The sequence below is a fragment of the Indicator indicator genome, chromosome 7 (assembly GCF_027791375.1).
Source record: "Indicator indicator isolate 239-I01 chromosome 7, UM_Iind_1.1, whole genome shotgun sequence".
Lineage (NCBI taxonomy): Eukaryota > Metazoa > Chordata > Aves > Piciformes > Indicatoridae > Indicator > Indicator indicator.
In genome coordinates this window covers 31323596-31342946 of record NC_072016.1, presented here as the reverse complement: position 1 = coordinate 31342946, position 19351 = coordinate 31323596, and positions in this window count along the sequence as shown.

Here is a 19351-nt window from a genome sequence, read left to right as displayed (position 1 = left end):
GCTTCAACTGCCATGTCTCCATTCAGGGAAGGCTCTTTCAGAATAATATTTAAAACAAAGCATTAAGCAAATGCCAGCTTGATACTGTAGGAAAAAAGAAACAAAAAACCCCAAAACCCACTATGATTGTATTTAGATTCAAATCTATTTAAAATGATTGTTTCAAATTGATAGTGCCAGAGTACACAAATGTTAACAACTACAATATTAAATATCATTCCCTCCTGACTGTGAAATAAAATCTGAAATCATTAAAGCAATAATTAGATCATTGACAACATTGATAAACAATTTAGGAAAATGCCCAGGTGGCTCCCTACAATTATCTCTCAGTTTCTTATTAAAATCTTTCTTGATTTACTTTCCATAGCTAGGTAACTGCTACAGTTGCACTCCTGATGATCTCCAAAGTTTGATGGAAATAAGTAGAACCTTCATCCCTTAGATTTGCACAGGGAGCAGTCTTAATGATTTGTGCCAGCTATGCCTCATAGGCCTGATGCAAACCCACCAAAATGCCATGCTTGTTAAAGGTTTTCAGTATCCATCCCTTTACAGCTATAAAAAGACTTTACTGTAAAAGACTTTACAGCTGTAAAAAGAATCCCCTCCCCCCTTCCCTATCCTACATAAATCGTCTGATGAAAATCATCTTCCTGGTTTCATCATAGTTTTAAAAAGAACCTGCTTATGCCTAGGTGCAAAGTGGTTGTCAGCAGTCAAGGAACTTGGGCTAATCCTCTTGATGGTTTAAATACAGCACAGTTCCCATTCATTCTCCACAGCTCTTGCAGAATCACATTTACCAATGCCAATACTGGCATCTTGCCAGTACTCATGCATTCTTGTATCATTATCCTTGAGTTTGGTTTACCTGTCTATTTAAACTCTGTTCGTTACCTGGACATCTGAAACCCAAGAGTACTCTTTTGGAGCCTGTAACCACTACAGCGTGAGGAAGTCATCTGCAAGGTGAGATGAGACAATAGAACAGCACACAGAAAAGCCTCTGGATATTCTGGACTAGGACAAAGTGATTTTTTGTTCCATCTCTGTAATGTGAGCTTGACCTTTTTTTACTGAGTTGTTTAATAGTTGTAGGATTTTTGCATCTTCTGGCTCTAGGAATTACAAATTTTATCTGAGTGAAAGCCAGGCTAGTTCTGGGGGGAGTGAACAAAGTGATATTTTATTGCAATAGCACTCAATTTACTTCTTAAAAGTTCAGGTAAATGATTTATGTAACAATAAATGTTTAACAGTAAATGAATTTCAGAAAAAAAAGGGAAAAAAAAGGAGGGAAAAAACCAAACCAAAGCAAAGCCAACCAACCAAAGCAAAACAACACAAATGCAAATCAAGAATAAGCTCCCTTATTTGATTCCACTGACATCTGTTGAGACAGAGGACACAGCACATGGAAACAGAAGATTAACTTTCCTGGTTTGTAGCCAGAGAGGTTTATCTTGGAATTGCTTTGTATGCTCTGTTAAACTGTACAGATCCTTCACATTCTGTGCCTCCTTGCATGGGAGCACCACTATGTTTGCTGTACAATTGAAGTTGATGATCTTAGAAGTCTTTTTCAGCTGAAAAAAATTTGTGATTCTACTTTACTCTGTGTCGGTGTGAGCTGAAATTCCCCCCCCACTGACAATAACCAGGCTAGCTCAGTCTGGAAGCAAATGAAAAGCTGTATGTACAAGCAGAGTCTAAAATCTACGATGAATTGCAATGAATATGTACAAATATACAAAATTCACAACATTCACAAATATATACAATCAACAGAAAAGCACAATCGATCTCCCTTTGCTTCCCCCCAAGGGGACCCTCCCAAAGGGGCCTCTCTCTCTCCCAAGAGCTTCCCCCCCAGACCCCTCTGGACAGAGAAGCAGAGTTAGTTAAGCAGAAAGTTGTTAACTTAGCTGCCAAGGTCAGTAGTGTTATCTTCAGCCAGAAGAGAAGAAGAAACAGCAGCCAGACAGCCCAGCAACTGCCCCCACTGCCGAATGCAGAATGTGCAGAATGCCTACTTTGTTTTGGGTAATAGTTCTTAAACATTTCTATCTATCCAATGGAAGTGTTTAGAACAATTGTTATTTTGCTTTCTTACACCCAATAGTGACTTATTTACATTCTTTCACTTTCTCTGCTCTGAACTTTGCAAGGAAAAATTAAAAAGACAGTTTCAAACCACCACATACTCTTTGCAGAAATACATCCAGAAGGCCACAAGAAAGTACAGAACTGCAAGCCTGCACATGTGGCCACATTTTGTAGTAAGTAATACATTTTATAATTAAAGACTGAGAATTTTAAAGAATAAAAGGTTATTAGGAACATTATAGAAATTTGGGAACTGTAGCAAAACACTTTTTGAACATCAAGGAAGATTTTACAAGGTATTTCCATAATAAAGAATAAAAATTCTATATAGAGGATAAAGACAGGGTTAAGATCATTAAAACATTTTCAATTTTAAGTATATAACAGAGAAACTCTGTTTTGGCACAAAAATTGTGTGCTAGATCCTGTTTGGAGAACCATCCTCTTACTGAAGCAAAGTAAAGAGTTCAGTTGCATTAAAACTGTCAAAACTTGTGTTTAATCTGTTAGTGAAACAAACAGAAGCTATCAGGAACAGCACACAGTATCTTTCTATTGTTTGATGACTGGGTACAACTCTCAGAGATACAAGATTGGCAGTTACAGTCACTGACACTTCTTCAGTTGACATTAAAGACCTTCTGCCTTCCTGATATACAAATATGACCTATAAATGCTTTCTGAGGTTTCTAAACAAGAGCTATGAAATCCTTACTCTAATCTTAGGGCTAATGGCAACCCACAGACATCTTTTCTCTCATCAGCAATAAAAAACCCATAGGCAGGTATGGTGAAAACAAACAGGATTCAAGAAGAAAGGCAAGAGCTGTGTCTTGCAATCTCAGTTCAGGCCCTCACATAGGATGAGTTACCAACACATTCAGTGTGGTGTAATTTTCCTTCAGCCAAGCACAGTGGGAAAGCTTTTGCCATTGAAACACGTATTTCTGATCTTCAGACACCAACCCCTTCAGTGCTTACCAAGGCCACTGAACTACCAACTCAAATGCTCCAAGAACACCTTGGGAGTAGGTTTCAAGCTTGGAATGCATTGACTGAACACATGAGCAGGCATTAAGCTTTAAATAAAGTGTTTAAAAGACAACAGCACTTCTACTTGCTTGGAGACTAGGAGGCAACTTGGCCAGTGGAGATCTGTGTTTCACCCACAGCAGCTGCCAAAATACCCAAAGAGCAAAACCATATAAACACATCTGCCTTTGGGGTGTTGCTGCTGTTCACCACAGAACTGGCATGGAAATTCAGCTGTAAGTAATTCAAGATAATTATTTTTTGCATACTGGAGCATACCAATAGCTTTAAAGTCAACTGATATATGGCACTAAGCATAACCAGCACAGCTGATAGCAAGGAGGATTGTCTTTAACCATTCAGTGTCAGGCTTGATTGTAAAAGACAGATTGATTCAAGGGCCTGGAATTTATGGCCCACTGAAAAGAAACAAATCCAAAACCAATGATTAAAAAACAAAACAAAACCCCAAACCAAACAAGGAAAAAAAAAAAAAAAGAAAAATCATCAACAAACAAACAAAAAAAAAAAAAAAACCCAAACCCACCGCACCAAAAGCCAAAAAAATAGTTTAGAAATTAAAAGCAGCATCTTTACCACCATGGGAGGTCTCAGAGGAGTTGTTTGTACACTGCAGATGAAACAGCACTACTTGACTTAAGGATTTAAACTCACAGTTCCCAAATCTTTTTCCATGGCTTTGACAATATTAAACATCCTTCCTATGTTTCAGTTCATCTAAATTTCAGCCAAAAGGAAGTGACAGAAGCCAAACAGAACAACTGAGCACCTCCACTGTATTACAGAAGACTGTTAATATCTTTTCAAAAGCCAGTTTAGCAGAACCCTTACTGTGAAGATCCTGGGGGGGTGTTGGATCTCACAGCAAGATGAAGCCTTCAGTGGCAACTAGAGATATGTGCAGGTGCCTGCAGGATGTTGAAAGTGTAGAACAATTCCAAGGAAAAAATTCATTTACGCAGTCCATGAAGTACTTCAGCAAGTGACCTGAATGACAGGCTTTCTTTGCTGCAATATTTTTGTGGGAACAAGCAAAATATTTCATAATTTCAATGGAGTTTTCAGCCTTGGAAACTCGGCATGTAGCTGGCCATAGCCCACAAAAGAGATATCCAGCATCCCAAAAACAAACAAACAAGTAAAAAAAAAAAAAAAAAAACAACAAAATAAAACCAAACAGCAAAACACTGTTACAAGACAAAAAAATAAAGCCCGCTCTTTTCCTTTTTATTTACAAGAAAAGCAGAACAAAGTTCACAGAAGTTCAATTTATTTCAGCTTTTCAAATAGTGCTTCAGCTTTCAAAACAGTCTGAGTTTGCCAAATAGATAGCAGTTGCAGTTTCAGTTGTTTCATTGCCCAGAAATCTTTCCGCTTCAGTACAAATCAGGATGCTAACAGAGGAGATATGCACTGCCAAGTGAATGGAACACAGAATGCTGCTGATGCATAAGATAAAGCATACTAGGAAAAAAAAAATTCACATCATATAATAGTTACTTCCAAGGGTTTCACTGCATTCCCACCAGTGAAAGCATTCATTCTGCACATTTTTAGCTCATGGACTATATAACAAAAATATTACTAAAGCTCTCTAAGTATGAAACAAGAAGCAAAGTTGTTTGACTAAAGCTACTCACCTCTTTCTGCTGATACTTTTATTTGGTATAGAATGAAAGGAAGACTTTTAACAAGTATTGAGAAGGCTCATATTACTCACATAGCAACAAAGGACAAGAGCATCCTGGGCCAGACTAACAGGAGCAGAGCCAGCAAAGAACACTCCCCAGCTTTGGGAGGACCTGACAGCAGACTCTTGAAAAGACAGAGCCAGGCTCTGCACAGCAGTGTGGGTTGGGAGGATGAAGCAACAGTGGGACATCATCAGTTGGAACAATGTTCTCCTTGACTAGAAGGAGAACATTTTTACCTTTAAAGACAGTGCAGAAGTGGAGCAGTTTGCCCAGAGGGGTTGTGCAGTCTCCACTCCTTGGGAGTTTCCCAAGATGTGGATAAATAAATCCCTAAGGCAACCTGGTCTGATCCCATAGATGACCCTGCTTTGATCCAGAGGTATGGTAGGCTCCCAGGAATAAAATTAGTCCAGTCATCTGGTTTACTTGGATGCTGGTACCTGTGCCTCCCACAGCCACTTTCAGCCCCCACTTTGGCCACCCTGCTTCCCATAAACCAATACAAGAACACTGTTGACCTCCACTAGCTGTGAAGTCTTCTTGGGTTACACCAAGTTAAAGAAAAAACATTACACTTCAATCATGCTGTTAATGAGGCCATGCAAAACAGTGTCAGTATGGTAAAGTTCTCAAGTTCTCAAAGAAATAGCTACTGCTTTTTTTTTTTTTTTTTTTTTCATAACCGAGCTTCAGCTGCATGGGCTCAATTGCTAGCACTGGTGCTCTCCACACTCATGGAGGAGATGTCCTAAAACAAGATGGCATCATAGAAAAGCTAAAACTATCCTTGAAATGAAATCTCTTGATTTTGAAACAGTATCAATTATTATAGTTGAAGCACTACTAATTAATGCAATTTATTTAATTAACTACATGATACTAACACAAACTGTTGTCTTTCCTGAATGAGATGGAGAAAAAATAGCATGGTTCAAATTACCCTTGTCCTAAAAGAGCATTAAAGCAAAGGTCTGCCATTCAGGACATGAGGAGCAAGGATACAAAAGACTGAGAACAGAACAGCTCAGCTTGTTTCTTGATTGCATTTTTTCTCACTTCAAAGGACAGAAGCAAGAACTTCTGCTTAAAATCTTTAGCACCAAGAAATACACAATACATACCAACTTCTTCAAAACTAGCCTTGTTAGAGGTTATTTTTAGAACAATTCAGAATAATTAAACTGAATAGATCTTATTATTAAAAAAAACATGTACACTGCTGCTCAGGTTAAACAGTGTGACTAGAGACTACTTGCCAAGACTGAAATATTTGCATGCACAAACACTTTTGCAGATTATTCAGGGAATTCAATCTGAGCAGATGTAAATGCATCAGGATTTTGAATGTTACAGTACCTTGCACCTTGCTGCTGTGAGTTCAATCAGTATTTCAAATGTAGCATGTAGTGCAATACATATTCAACTGAGAAAAGGATTTTATAATGCAAGATGAATACCCTGGTAAGAATTTGATATCGAAATGCATGGAACATGTAAGGGTATCCTCTCATTTGAGGTCTGTGGTAAGGGCTGAATGCCAGCCTTTACCCTTCGGTGCCAAGCGTTATGAAATAGTGTAAGGTTTACACAGACATTACAAAAAGAGAATTAAATTAGTAGGCAAATAGCAAGATAGATAAAAGGTTATCCTTCAAGGAGTACAAATGTTTTCTTCCTTTTTACCTCCTGCAAATGTATTGACAGTCACCACTGGAACAACCCTGATAACCACAAAATCCCAATTACAACAGAATATGCAAGCTGGTATGTTCTGAATCAGACACCTTACTGAAAATAACTTCAAATGTAATGTTTGAGAATAAAATGGTGAAAAAGTCAAACTGTTCTTCATGTCCTGCTAGCCTGTACACTGTAGTGCAAAATAATTACTATTTTAGGTCATCCACTCTTTTCAGCCCCAAAGAACAAGAACAGAACTCTAAATAATCCTAAGTAGTCCAACACAAATTATGACCACATGCTGTGAGTTACACTTCACAGAAACTAGCACCATTGAAGTACAAAATTATTCTTCTTTTACTTGTAAACTTACATCACTGTGTGTGAGGTAGGATGAAAGACACTGGAAGAAAGGGATTCCCAAAGAAAGGAATGCAATGAAGCACATCCCCAGCCTGTTGCTGAGCTGCCACCCTCATTAAGACTCTGTTTCTATGTATACCTAGAAACAACATCCATTCCAGAGTCATGACCTTTTGCAGGCAAAACAGGCCATAATTTTGACTGTAGGTTCACTAGGCACATAGCAGAACGGTGCTGGTACTGACATTACTTGCTGTGAGAAATTTAAATTATTCAGATAAAATTAAATCTGTCCTAAAAGTTTCCCAGGTCCATTTGGGAAAAGAGTGTGTTTCTCATTTTAAGCAAGATTGAGAATTGCTAAGAAGTAGAGAATACTGATATGTGCAGTTATAGTTGGATGCCAGGTGCACTGGTTCCACAAGTGGCACTTCAAAATACTTTCTAAAAGGTGGTACAAACATACAGAGAAGCCTAGCATGTGAGCACTTTCACAGCAAGGTGGCCAGTGCCTGCAGAGCCACGTGCCAGCATTGCAGAGGTCACTAAATAAGGTACACTTGAGAGTCATCACAAGGGAACGAATAGAGTTCCCCAAAACTGCCCTCTGCCCCTCTTTGGAAGGTAATTACAGCCCATAAATACTACAGAAGTTTTATTCTTTATTCTTCAAGCTGTCGATGAACCTTCTTCAGGAGATCCAATCCTGCCCCTCTCCTCGCACAGAGCTCTGTCTGAATACCAAATTGGCATTAGCACACCACCACCCTCTCCAAAATCAAGGAGCTTCAGAGACCATCTCTGCTCATTTTTTTAGCCCCTTTTATGAGGGCTTCTCTTCTCCCTAAGTTCTGGGAGAGACTTACAAAGGAAAAAGAAGTAGCTAGACCTGCTTCCTGCAGGAGGGTTGGATTAAGTGACCTCTACAGGTTCTCTTCTCATTCCGTGCATTCTGTGATTCTATCAGATTACTCCATCAAATGCATGAACTACAAGACCACAAAACAATTCCTTGTCTGATCTAATTCCAGCAAAAATGGATAAAACTTAACATTTCACATGAAAACTGCACTGTCCTTTCAGTGTCACTTATTGTTAGGATGTTTTCCAAGAGGGAAGAATTTGCAGCCTGCAGTAGGGACTTGAAGGCTCAGTGAAGTCCAACAATCAGCCTTCTCATTAAGAGAGGTGATCCACGCAGAAAAATCACAGCCTGCATGCCAATCACAGCCTCGGCCTAACAGGAAAGTCCAGAGTTTTCTTAGCTTTCATTGTGAATAATTTGTAGCCCTGCAACAGAGATGCTGAACCAGCAGCAAATTTAGTCTCTAAAGGCTATGCAAAAGTGTTAAAACTTCCTGTTGTTTACTTCTACCCGACAGGAACCACGAAAAAGGGAGCCTGGCAGTTCAAGCTCATAGAAAATGCTGTCAAGAGAGAAGGCAGGCTGGACCTGCAGAAAGGAACTGGCTACGACCAAGGACAACAAGCAAGCAGCTACTGACATGCTTTCCCTGGACTGATGACTCCTTTCTCTCTTCAAAGGCTGCCGGAGGTCAGTGCCTTTTAACAGAGTGTTTCAGTTGTATCTCTTAAGTGTCAGATGAGAGGCCCCCACTCCTCTCCGGCAGGTATCCCATGTGGCTGTACAGGAAAGGTGGGAGAGAACAATTTCCCCCTCGTTTGGTTAACAATTGACTGAATAACTCAGCTGAGCACAGGAGATGGTCCGGGGCGGGGGCATGTTAGCATATCGATAGAGACTTCTCGAGTATCAGATCAAGAAGAAACGTTTGGGTTTTTTTTAAGATAGCCCCTACTTCACTCTCTGAGAGAGATTTAAATTGCAGCGATTTCCCCCTGCTTCCTTTCCATCCCACAAAGAGAATATAACAGTCCTGGGTGTACCATGCAAACCAGAGCTGGGGTCCCCACGGGAAGGATAAAGACATTTCAGATTTTACCTGGGAATAACTACAGAAAGACAGTTTGTGTTTCTTTTTAAGCTTTTTGGACTAGATTTTCCCTTTATTTGCTTAATCTTCCAGTGGCCAGCGTCAGTCAAGGTGCAGTCTACTCCATAAAGTCAAGATAACCAACTGCCCAGTATGTTTCTCTAGAACAAACATCATTTAACTGCTAGGAAGACACCACAGTGTCTTCTGATGACAAGCAATAACTACCTTGAGATACAGCAGTTAGGAGGATTTCTCACTGCTGAGGGCCTTCAAGCCAGAATGCACAGGGACTGGAAGATGCCCAGACCCTAATGTAATTCTTCACTGAAATGTGACTTGGCAACACTAGCACTGCAGTGCTGCATGCCCATTGCTTCTCACTGCAAACCAGTGACTGTGCATTAAAAAGGAAAAAAAATCAAAACGGGCAGCTGAGCTTCAAAACTCAGTCTCGACACTTTTCATGTACCAGAGGCAAGGATAAAGATACTACAGGCCAAGTGATTCCCTCCACTGACACCTGATGCCCCCAGATACCTGTGAAAACTCACCAAACATGGCTGGAATTTGCAGACACTGCTATAAGCTACATGCTGCAGGAAACATTTCCTAAGAACCACTTAGGATATTATTTGGCTCCTAGCATCTCAGCCTTTAGTCACAAAGAAACCCAAGCATCCTGAATTCCATGTGATTGCTAACATGAGAGCATGTAGATTTTAAATAGCAGTCAGTTCTCTCTGTGTGTAAAATAAGGACAGCAAATGTGATACCAATAGCTTAATTTTAAAATATTGATGAAAACCGAAACTCAGAAAACCTTTGTCCCTTGCATTTTAATTCTCCAACTTGTCGCTGGCTTTTCTAGAGCAAAATATATCTAAGGAACATAATAAAAGTTTTGCAGAGGAGAAAGTGATCATTATGATGACTGATGGAGAAGAAAAGAAGACTGAGAGGGGATCTGATCAATGTCTATAAATATGTGAGGGGTGGGTGTCAGGAGGAGGGGGCCAGGCTCTTTTTGGTGGTACACAGTGACAGGACAAGAAACAATGGGTTCAAACTAGAACATAGAAGATTTAATCTCAACATGAGGAGAAACTTCTTTACAGTGAGAGTGACAGAGCCTTGGAACAGGTTCCCCAGGGAGGTTGTGGAATCTTCTTCTCTAGAGACTTTCAAAACCCACCTGGATGCATTCCTGTGCGGACTATCCTAGGTGCTGCTTTGGCATGGGGGTTGGACCTGATGATCTCTTGAGTTCCCTTCCAATCTCTGATATACTGTGATACTGTGAAGGCACAGAATACATCCATTTTAATCAGAAAAATACCTAACTAAACACACTCAAATTATACATTTGTTTCAGTAAAGCTTCCAGAAATGGAAATAAAACCATGAAAATGTCTCTTCAACATATTGTCTGAAAAAGTGAAATTCAGTAGGAGAATCTTCTTCAAAGGCACTGGATTTAAAAAAAACAGTGAAAGAAATCTAACTTGTTAGAGGTCCCTTCAGGTGTTACTGCATCAAGGGAGGAGATGATAGGGGAAATTCTCTAATCCATTTACCAAAGTAAACCAACCATACTATGTATCAGAAAGGAGGTTACTGGGAAGCAAGGAGGTAAAAACCAAAGGAGTCAAGGACTCTTTCTAAGTCATCCTCCAGAGACTGGCAAGTAACATATCAATGTTCATCAGGAACACAAAACTTAGCTATAGTGAGAGAGAATCATTCTGAACATACCTAGAGAGATATTACTGTTTTTCATGTGGAAACCAGAAAGTAAAAAACTACTCTTCCTTATAGTACCTCACCTGGATTGAGAGTTAAGAGGCTGGCAGGCTACTTGTCAGAGAAGTTCAACTCATGCTGGAGCAGATGTTACCAATTTAGCAAATTTACCAGGGTGCCCAAGAAATGAGATTGCATGAAGAGATCAATTTTCTAGTCAGAAAATGGGGCTGCAACAGGGAGTGGCTATTCTATACAAATCACTGGGAAATAAGGGTAAATACACAAAAAAAAAAAAAGGGGGGAAAAGCCAATGCCAAGAGAAGCATAAAGAGGTTGAGCTGGCCAAGGACAGCATAGGCCAGACATCAGAAATTTCCCTGTTAAAAATCCTGAAACAGAATATTAAACATTCCTCAAGTCTTCCAAATCTGACAAATTTCTTGCTTTGAGAAAGAATTCAAAGTTGCACTTTAATTTGAAGAACTGCTAGTTAGCTTCAACAAAAAGCTCCTGTGATTTCGTCATTTCCAGTTCTGTTAGAATGTACTTCTAACTTAAATTGTGATTCATCCCTCGACAGGATTACAGAGTTACACTATGGGAAAAACACCAATAAGTCTCTCAAATAATAAGAGCTGTGAAAATCCCCTCTAACCTTTGGAAATCCAACTGAAAAGGGATTTGCTTACATTTCACTAAGTACCTAGTAGTTACTATAGGATTGAACAACTCTGAGACTTCACTGCAGTATTTTCTATTCAATCTTTGTTAGCAGCATTCCTCGTTTGGCTAATAAGCTTCTGATCCTTTAGTTTGGGGAAAGTTAAAGCACAAGCTGTTCGCATCAAAAGGTTAAAGCAGACATCTGTGCTGACACAAAGCAAAGACTACGCTGCTATTTATCACTCACCTGCCTTATTCTTGAAAATTACCATTTGGTATCTCCTATAATCATCTTCAGCAGAGAGCAATCCTAATGGTAACCATGTCAAAACCACACAGAAAATTGTTGAAACTACAGAAGTGTCATGGTATCATCTCCTCCCACTAAAGGTTGATCAGAAAAGACCAGCCTTCCAGGATGCCCCACACGACCAGGAGTAACGCAGGCTCAAGGATTAACAATCCCAGCATACCAAAGTCTGCCCCCACTCTAGGAACTGCAAACAGTACTGCAAAATCTGCTGGCCAAACCCAATGCCTTGAGTGAAAACTGAAGAGCTGTGAGGCAGCAGTTGATACCCAGGAGCAGCAATTTAATCTGCTTTGCTTGTGAGCCACAATTACCAGGCTGGCAATCACTAATATTTCAGAAGGCTTTTCATGGCGGCCTTGCATTAAGAACACTCAGTAATCCAGCAGCAGTACTTGACTGGAATCTGGCCTCATTACACTGCAAAGGTCACTATCACAATTAATTAGATATGAACTAATTGCAGGTAGCAAAGAGAAATGGTGGCAAAATAGTCACCAGTATGATTATGGAGTTAAAATACTCAAAAAATTTCTCTCCATTTTTTTTTTTTGTCAGCGTTACTACTGCCAGATCTGATAACATGTTCTCTGACTATCCCATGAAAGTTAATAAATTCAGTTTAAAATGGGGGGAGAAGGGGAGCAGAGGACAGTGCTGCAATATGTAATCTTCTGCAAAATTCTCATATTCTCAAATTTTCATGTGAATAATCATGTATTTAAGGTAGCATCCTGAATGCGTCTTGGCCTGATTTCTTCTTAGCTCTTCCATCAATTTCACTTTCATTAATTTTTAGAAAAGATTTAACAGATGTCTTTGTAGTTTTCTTTTTTTTTTTTTTTCTGGTCAATATTTCCAGGATAATTAAGACTAAAAGCAGCTGCTGACTTCAGAGTATGTCTGCATTAGGCAGCAAAGTGCCTCCCCTCCTGGACAGCTGTCACCCCACCCATGGTGTTGTGTGCCCTCCACCTTCACCTTCTCCAGCAGCAGCATGTTCTGCATCTCTTTCTCAGAGAAATCTGTGTGCTGAGTCAATCTGTAACATCCAGCCTTGGCTTTCTTTTCTATGGATCATCCTTAGTCTAAAAGTGCTCATGATAAATGAAACTAATTCAGTCTTTACTGGTTATAAATACACCTTCATTGCAGTATCGGTCTCTGGACACACTATAGCCAGTTGCCTCCTCTCAAAAAAATGTCATAACCAACGAGCACACCTGCTTCCTACCCTGTTTTTCATAAATATTGAGTGTCCTTGTTTACACTGAAACGACTCCCCTGGAAACCACCAGCTTGACTTCACACTGGACTACCAGCAGCTGAACCCCAGTTTGTCCTAGTGTCCTGTGTCCCAGTGTACTGACAAGGAAGCTGTGCCTCTGCAGAGAGCTGTGGTGGTGATGCCCTGCATGCTCCCTGCTTTTCCACCAGCATGGCTGCAGGACTTTTGCCTGCTAGGATTCACACTGATACCACCAATGACAGGTAGAAGTTACCTGCTTGAGAGTGGTTCAGTACTTCCAGCTGATAAAGCCTGATGACAGCTCAGGCTGCCCTGCTTGAATCAACCATCAGCTCTGTGAAACAGAATGGATCTCACAGAGAGGAATGGAATCCCACAGAAAGGCAGTGAAGGAGAGAAGAAATAGTCAAGATGAAAGCAAATACATTCAGTGGTACTGGAGGGCTCCAGCACTGGCTATGTGCTGCTGCCACTGTGGTCAGCTTTGCCCCAGATCTCCCTTCTCATCCCTGTGGATTCAAGATGGGGCACTCTCCCTCCAGAAAAATCCCACTCTGAGCTGGAGGAACCTGCCTCTACGTTGCACTAAAATTTTAGAGAGAGAGAAGACTCCTTGCCCACCTCACCCCGTGGTTTTCACCTCTAGGGTCAGGGCTCTTGCCCTGTCTCAGATTACACTTTCATGAAGTGGGGCCCTGGCACGGCAGGCAGGGGAGGCGTTAGCATTGCTCAGTGTGGTTTTTAGTCTTACTTGTGCAATTTGTTCCTATTCTGCATCTGTGACCCACAAGATAAGGGCACTGCTCACTTTGGAACCCGGTGCACACAAAGCAATTCTGTGTCCAATTCAGTGTGTTCCTTAGGGAATTTGTGTAGGCTCTTAAATTGCAGATTGCTTTTGAATAATCTTTTTGAATAATCTTTTTTCAAACTTTCTTCATTGAAGAAAAAGACCTAAACCCGATTCATTTTCCTTTTAAGGGTGAAGCAGATATCAGAATGAATTAATTGCTCAGAATATCTGCACAGCCCTCTCTTACCAGTCCTACCTGTTCTGATCCCCTGCTACCCAAAGGTCAGGCTAGACAACTGCTTTTGTCCATTGATCGTAATTATTGTACGTTGTATTACTCCTGTGAGTCCCCTTTTGTGCTGTCTATCATTACAAGCCCAAATCACAAGACTGAAAATGCTGACTGCACATTCCTTGCAAGCATATTTCTGGATCCCATGGACAATCAGAGGATTTATAAATGTGCTGCCACCCATAAATGTCCCAGTACTAAAGGTCATCTATTTTTCTTCTCCTCAATATAAGGAAAAGATACCTTCACCCTCTTTCCCAAAAACAAGGTTATTAGCTTGATTTTGGGAAAGACACCAAGGCAGAAAACTGGTAAGCAGCCAATCCTCATTTTCCTCTGTTTAGTCACATTCCTTACATCACCAGGAGATACTGACATGTGTTAGCTTTTCTCTGGACACAAATGTTTTAAGAACACTCTTGAGTTGCATATGGAAATTCTCCCCCAAGACTTTACAACTTTTACCATGAATGTTGTAACAGTTACATTTCATTAATGTACTTAATTTGTTTGAATAGTACTTTGATAGAACAAGGCATAAGGAGACAAGCATAAAAATCTCGTGGAAGACTTTGACTAACTCTCATGAAACAGACAGGAGTGTTTCCAGATGTTTAAGAGAACTTCCAAAATTGTCTCATCTCTTATTAGAGCCTAGCTGAAAGTGTAACAGCCCAACTCCCCAACCCACTTGTACCATTATACTTACAGTGAAAATTGCAAACTTCTCTTTTAACTTTTCCCCTGCATACATACATTATAATAAATCAGGTTGGTCTGTGAGACAAGTGTTTTTTGAGACCAGTATTGCAAGGCACTTTTATCTCCAACTGTTCATTTCCAGGACATGACATGCAGCAGCGATTTCTGCTTTGTTTGTATGCCGATCTGCTGGCTACCATCCAGCCCTGCTAAAAAGGGACCAAAAATGAAGGTTGATGTTCTCCAGCTGTTTCTGTCCCTTGCATGACAAAACAGGAATATAACTGGATGACCCTGCGTCAGGAAGACAAAAAAGCATTACAGGGGAAAAAAACCCTTCACAATCAAACCAATCCTTCTGTATAACACTAAAAAAATTGCAAGCAAATTATTACTCTAAAAACACTTGCTGAAACGGAGTGGGGAGAGTTCAGGCTGAGATTCTCTGCAGTATTTCTCCTTTCCACTCTTCCCCCTCTACTTAGCTGTTTGTCAGCAGTGAAATACCAACACCAATTCAGTCAACAGGATCCTTTCACTAGACAGAGGCAAAATAATGTAGGAATCAACTTCCCATCAAGACATGTGGCATTAGGAATCTCTTGTCTTGACTGAAATCCAGCTCAAGCACTTTCTTCAAACATTCAGAGACCCCTCACAGGACTGTCACAGAATCACAGAATAAAAGGGACCACTAGAGATCATCTAGTCCAACCCCCTCCACCAGAGCAGGTTGCCCCAGATGGCACCAAAGATGGAGACTCCACCACCTCTCTGGGAAATCTGTTCCAGTGCTCCATCACCCTCAGTGTAAAGAAGTTCCTCCTCATGTTTAGACGGACCTTCCCATGTACAAGTCTCTGCCCATCACGCCTTGCTGTCGCTGGGCACCACTGAGAACAGACTGGTCCCATCCTCCTGACACCCACTCTCTAGGAATTTGTAAGCATATTGACTGTCTACTTGTTCCAAAGGATCACTACAACACTCGGCATCTGCTAAGGTGGAAGATTCTATAGCACGAGAAAAGAGACTTTTAGAGGCACCACATACTACATGTCTCTTACAAAGAAATAGTCAGACCTCACCACACGGGACAGATTACTTGCCTATGGGAACTGAACATGAACATGCCTTGACACTGCAGACAAGTTATTAGCAAGAATAAAAGCTACGCAAGCTCCTTCCCCAGCCTGGTGGAAAGAGGTACAGGAGGATTTTTAGCTCTAAACAGAAGGACATCACTGAACAGTTTCAATGATTTCAGTCAGGAAAGTATTTCAATATGCATCTGTGGCTTAACATGCACTGGAAATAGTCCAAGTGAAGAACTGCAGGGATCATAAAATTGTTTTGCTTGGAAGAGACGTTTAAGATCATTAAATCCAATCATTATCCTAACACTGTTAGGTTGAGCAGGACACAAGAAACCAAAAGCAACATACAACTGCAGTGTCATGTTTTCAGTACAAATTCAGGCATTTCATACCCAGAAATTGTTCCCAACTATGGTTAAAACACTACAAAACACAAGACTTCAGGAAATACTTGCTGTGTCCCAAAACTTTATACTCTGTTGCACAATGCTGTGGACTATATAGTGGATAAATAAAAAAGGAAAATTACTTTTGCTTGGAAGTAATGCAATTTTTACTGTAACTACTTTCATGCAATACATCTAATGAGACCCAGTACTCAGAAACATCAAAAGTTTGGTGGAAAAATACTGGCAGTTTTGATAGCTGTGTGGGAGGTATTCATTATCTACACCATTTTTATTGTGGTATTATATAGCAATATACAAATCCCAGTTGAATTTCACCTTGTACTGTTTCTACTTTCTGTAAAATATTAGCATGAGGGTACTGACTATGCTACCTAAACATTTTGCAACCTGTTGCTGGCCATAAGACTCAGTCACTCAAGAAGATTTTTATATTTTATATTTTAAAATATAAACTGCACTGAATAAATGCATTCAAGGTAAGAACAGGACCTGGGTACACAAAGATTACAGAGAAGCAAAGAGAAAAAACACGTTTTGTGCACATTCGTGATAAAATCATCAGTGAAATTAGCTGTCATGTAAGTCCAAACAGACAATAGGTTACCCAGCAGAAAGATGGACTGAAAGCCATTCAACTTTCTCAAAGCAATTAAACATTGAAAAAAATTTTGTTAAAAGAATCAGGCTTCATAACATTAGGCTCTGGAACAACTCAGTGGTAAATGCTGTCTCTGTGGAAACTCACAGGCACCAGATGGAGAATTCCAACTTCTCCTCTGTACACTTCAGGGCACCCTAGGCTGAGCCAGAGGGCAATGGATAAACCAAGCAACCCCTGGGAAGTGATTTTGCAGCAGTGCCCAGGCGCTACAGGCAGAAGCAGGAAGCAAGGGTGAGTCAAGAAAATATTGCATTGTCTTCATCCCAGTAGAACATGCAGCAGTGCTGGAAGCAGCTCCGTTATCCTACATGCAAGCCTCAACACTTCAGAAAATTTAGGCAAAAATTCACTACTGGTCTGTTTGCCACTTGCTATATAGCACTGAAAGTATACACTTTTCATTAGGAGAACAGAAGTAAATCAATCTACTTTAGACAGACCATTTTGCATGCAGGTGTATCACTTGGGACTTCCTTTCCAGCCTTTATCAGGCATCCATTAGCCTCAATGCAACTTTTTAAGGGTTTAACTAATTAACACCCCCATACTAGACAGAATAGAAAAGGGGAGGGAAATAATCCCTAAATTGAGACCAGATTTCATTTACCAGCCTGCTGTAGCAGTGCTTCCTCTACAGAAAGAGCAAGATGGTAGTCTGAGATCTACTATTGTCCTCAGAGCACATATAGTTATTTTTTTAAACCACACAGTGGATGTTGAGGCATCAGAACAAGACCTGTGTTATGCTCACTTTTAGCAGTCTTTCACCAGCAGCTGTTACAGAAAGACCTACAAAGCCCATGAGATGGGAAGGGTGGACATGAAAAAACAGTAACATTGATCAGAAATTAAAACTGACAGAAGGTTGCTTCTCCAAACCTCCACGACTGATACTCAATTCAATTTTCTTAAGAATTAGTTTTATTCCTGGGAATACTACCAAGAAGCTTTAGCTAATGACCAACATTGATGCTGTGTACATACAGAACTTTGTGCTGCTTGGTAAAGCAACTTAAAACAGTCTGGAGAAGTGTCTGTTCTTCCTCAGATTAACTGTGCTTCATGAAACTGATCAAGCTCTGCACGGATATAAAACTTCTTGGTTGTCTTTATTCTTCACCCTTTTAACTTCCTTTCCAACATCAATGCAGACTGTACATAGTATCTGAAACACTACTACATCAAAGCAATATAGAGAAGGATTACACTAATTCTAACAAGTTTTTTTCTTAAACACTATAAAAAAATGCATAACTCTAGCAGCTATCTCATAGGGCTGCTCGCTGAGATGCATGATGAGGCCTGCTTGTTGCAACAACTGCTTTCAGCTCAGCAGATTAAGGTAAAAACACCCCAGCAAAATCTTTCAACAGGTATTTCAGTGTGCCTAAAAAGATGTTATCTTGAGCTCTAGAATTATTTCCTTGGATGTTGACATGTACACTGCTGAAAGTGAATGAGCAAAGCATTCCAAATGTGATCCTTTCAAGTCCATGTAAATAAACGGTGCTCAGCGTCGGAAGCGAAACATGCCGTCAGCAACTGGTACAAAGGTAAAGGTGAAAAATAGAATTTGATTACAAAAGAATTTAACACCATCTGTACACTACAGATAATGCTCCTCGGAAGATTAACATCACCAACCTCATTCAGTCATTTTAATGAGATACTACCTTTTAATTCATAAAGCATGCAATAATTAGTGTTTTTATAGTACTCCCTACTTTAGTGTGAACAGTTAAGATTATTACACAGTGACTTGACTGAGATGAATGAGGGGAAGCTTATGCATGTTATTTTAATGAAAAAATACTGACTTGTCTGGTTAAGTGATAAAAGCACCAACTTACACTCTTTTGAACATAAATTCAGGCATTTTAATATATATCTCAGTAAAGCTACATGAATTTCCATGTAGGTATTCATACATATTATGGCACTTGAAGTCTCCTAACAGGTATTTAGTTACCTAGGACACCTAGGCTACAAAAGAAAACATCTGCTAAAATAAATCATTTCTGTAAGAAAACACTTCTGTCCAACCTTCAAACCCCTTAAATTTCCTGGGAGTTGCACCAAAATATAATTGTTCATATTTCACATTGGCTAAGTTGCCTTTGACAATGCTGTCACATTAAATTTTAAGTTTAGATCTCTGGTGGTTCATGAACACAAAGGCAGACAATCTTGCCCGCTTTCAAGCAACCGAGTTGTGTCCTGCTCCTTAGGAATGGTAACATGAGAGGACTTGATACTTATGTATCCATTCTTTTGTTGGACTCTGAAGTAATTACACATACTAAGAAAAATGTCAAAACTTCCTTTAAAGTGGCTAACAACAGTAGCTTTTTCTCCATGGAAGGCATCATTCCGACATCTACTGGCCTGGTATCCAACCATACACTTTAATATACTGCATTTGTTATTAAAAAGGAGCATACATATTAATCCAAAGATAAGAATAATAAAGGAACATAAATGACATCTAAAACAGGCTGATGTTGCTTCATGTAAATCTCACAATCCTACCAGTATTTTGGTAGGTTTCTATTGCTTTAACTCATCTGAACTACT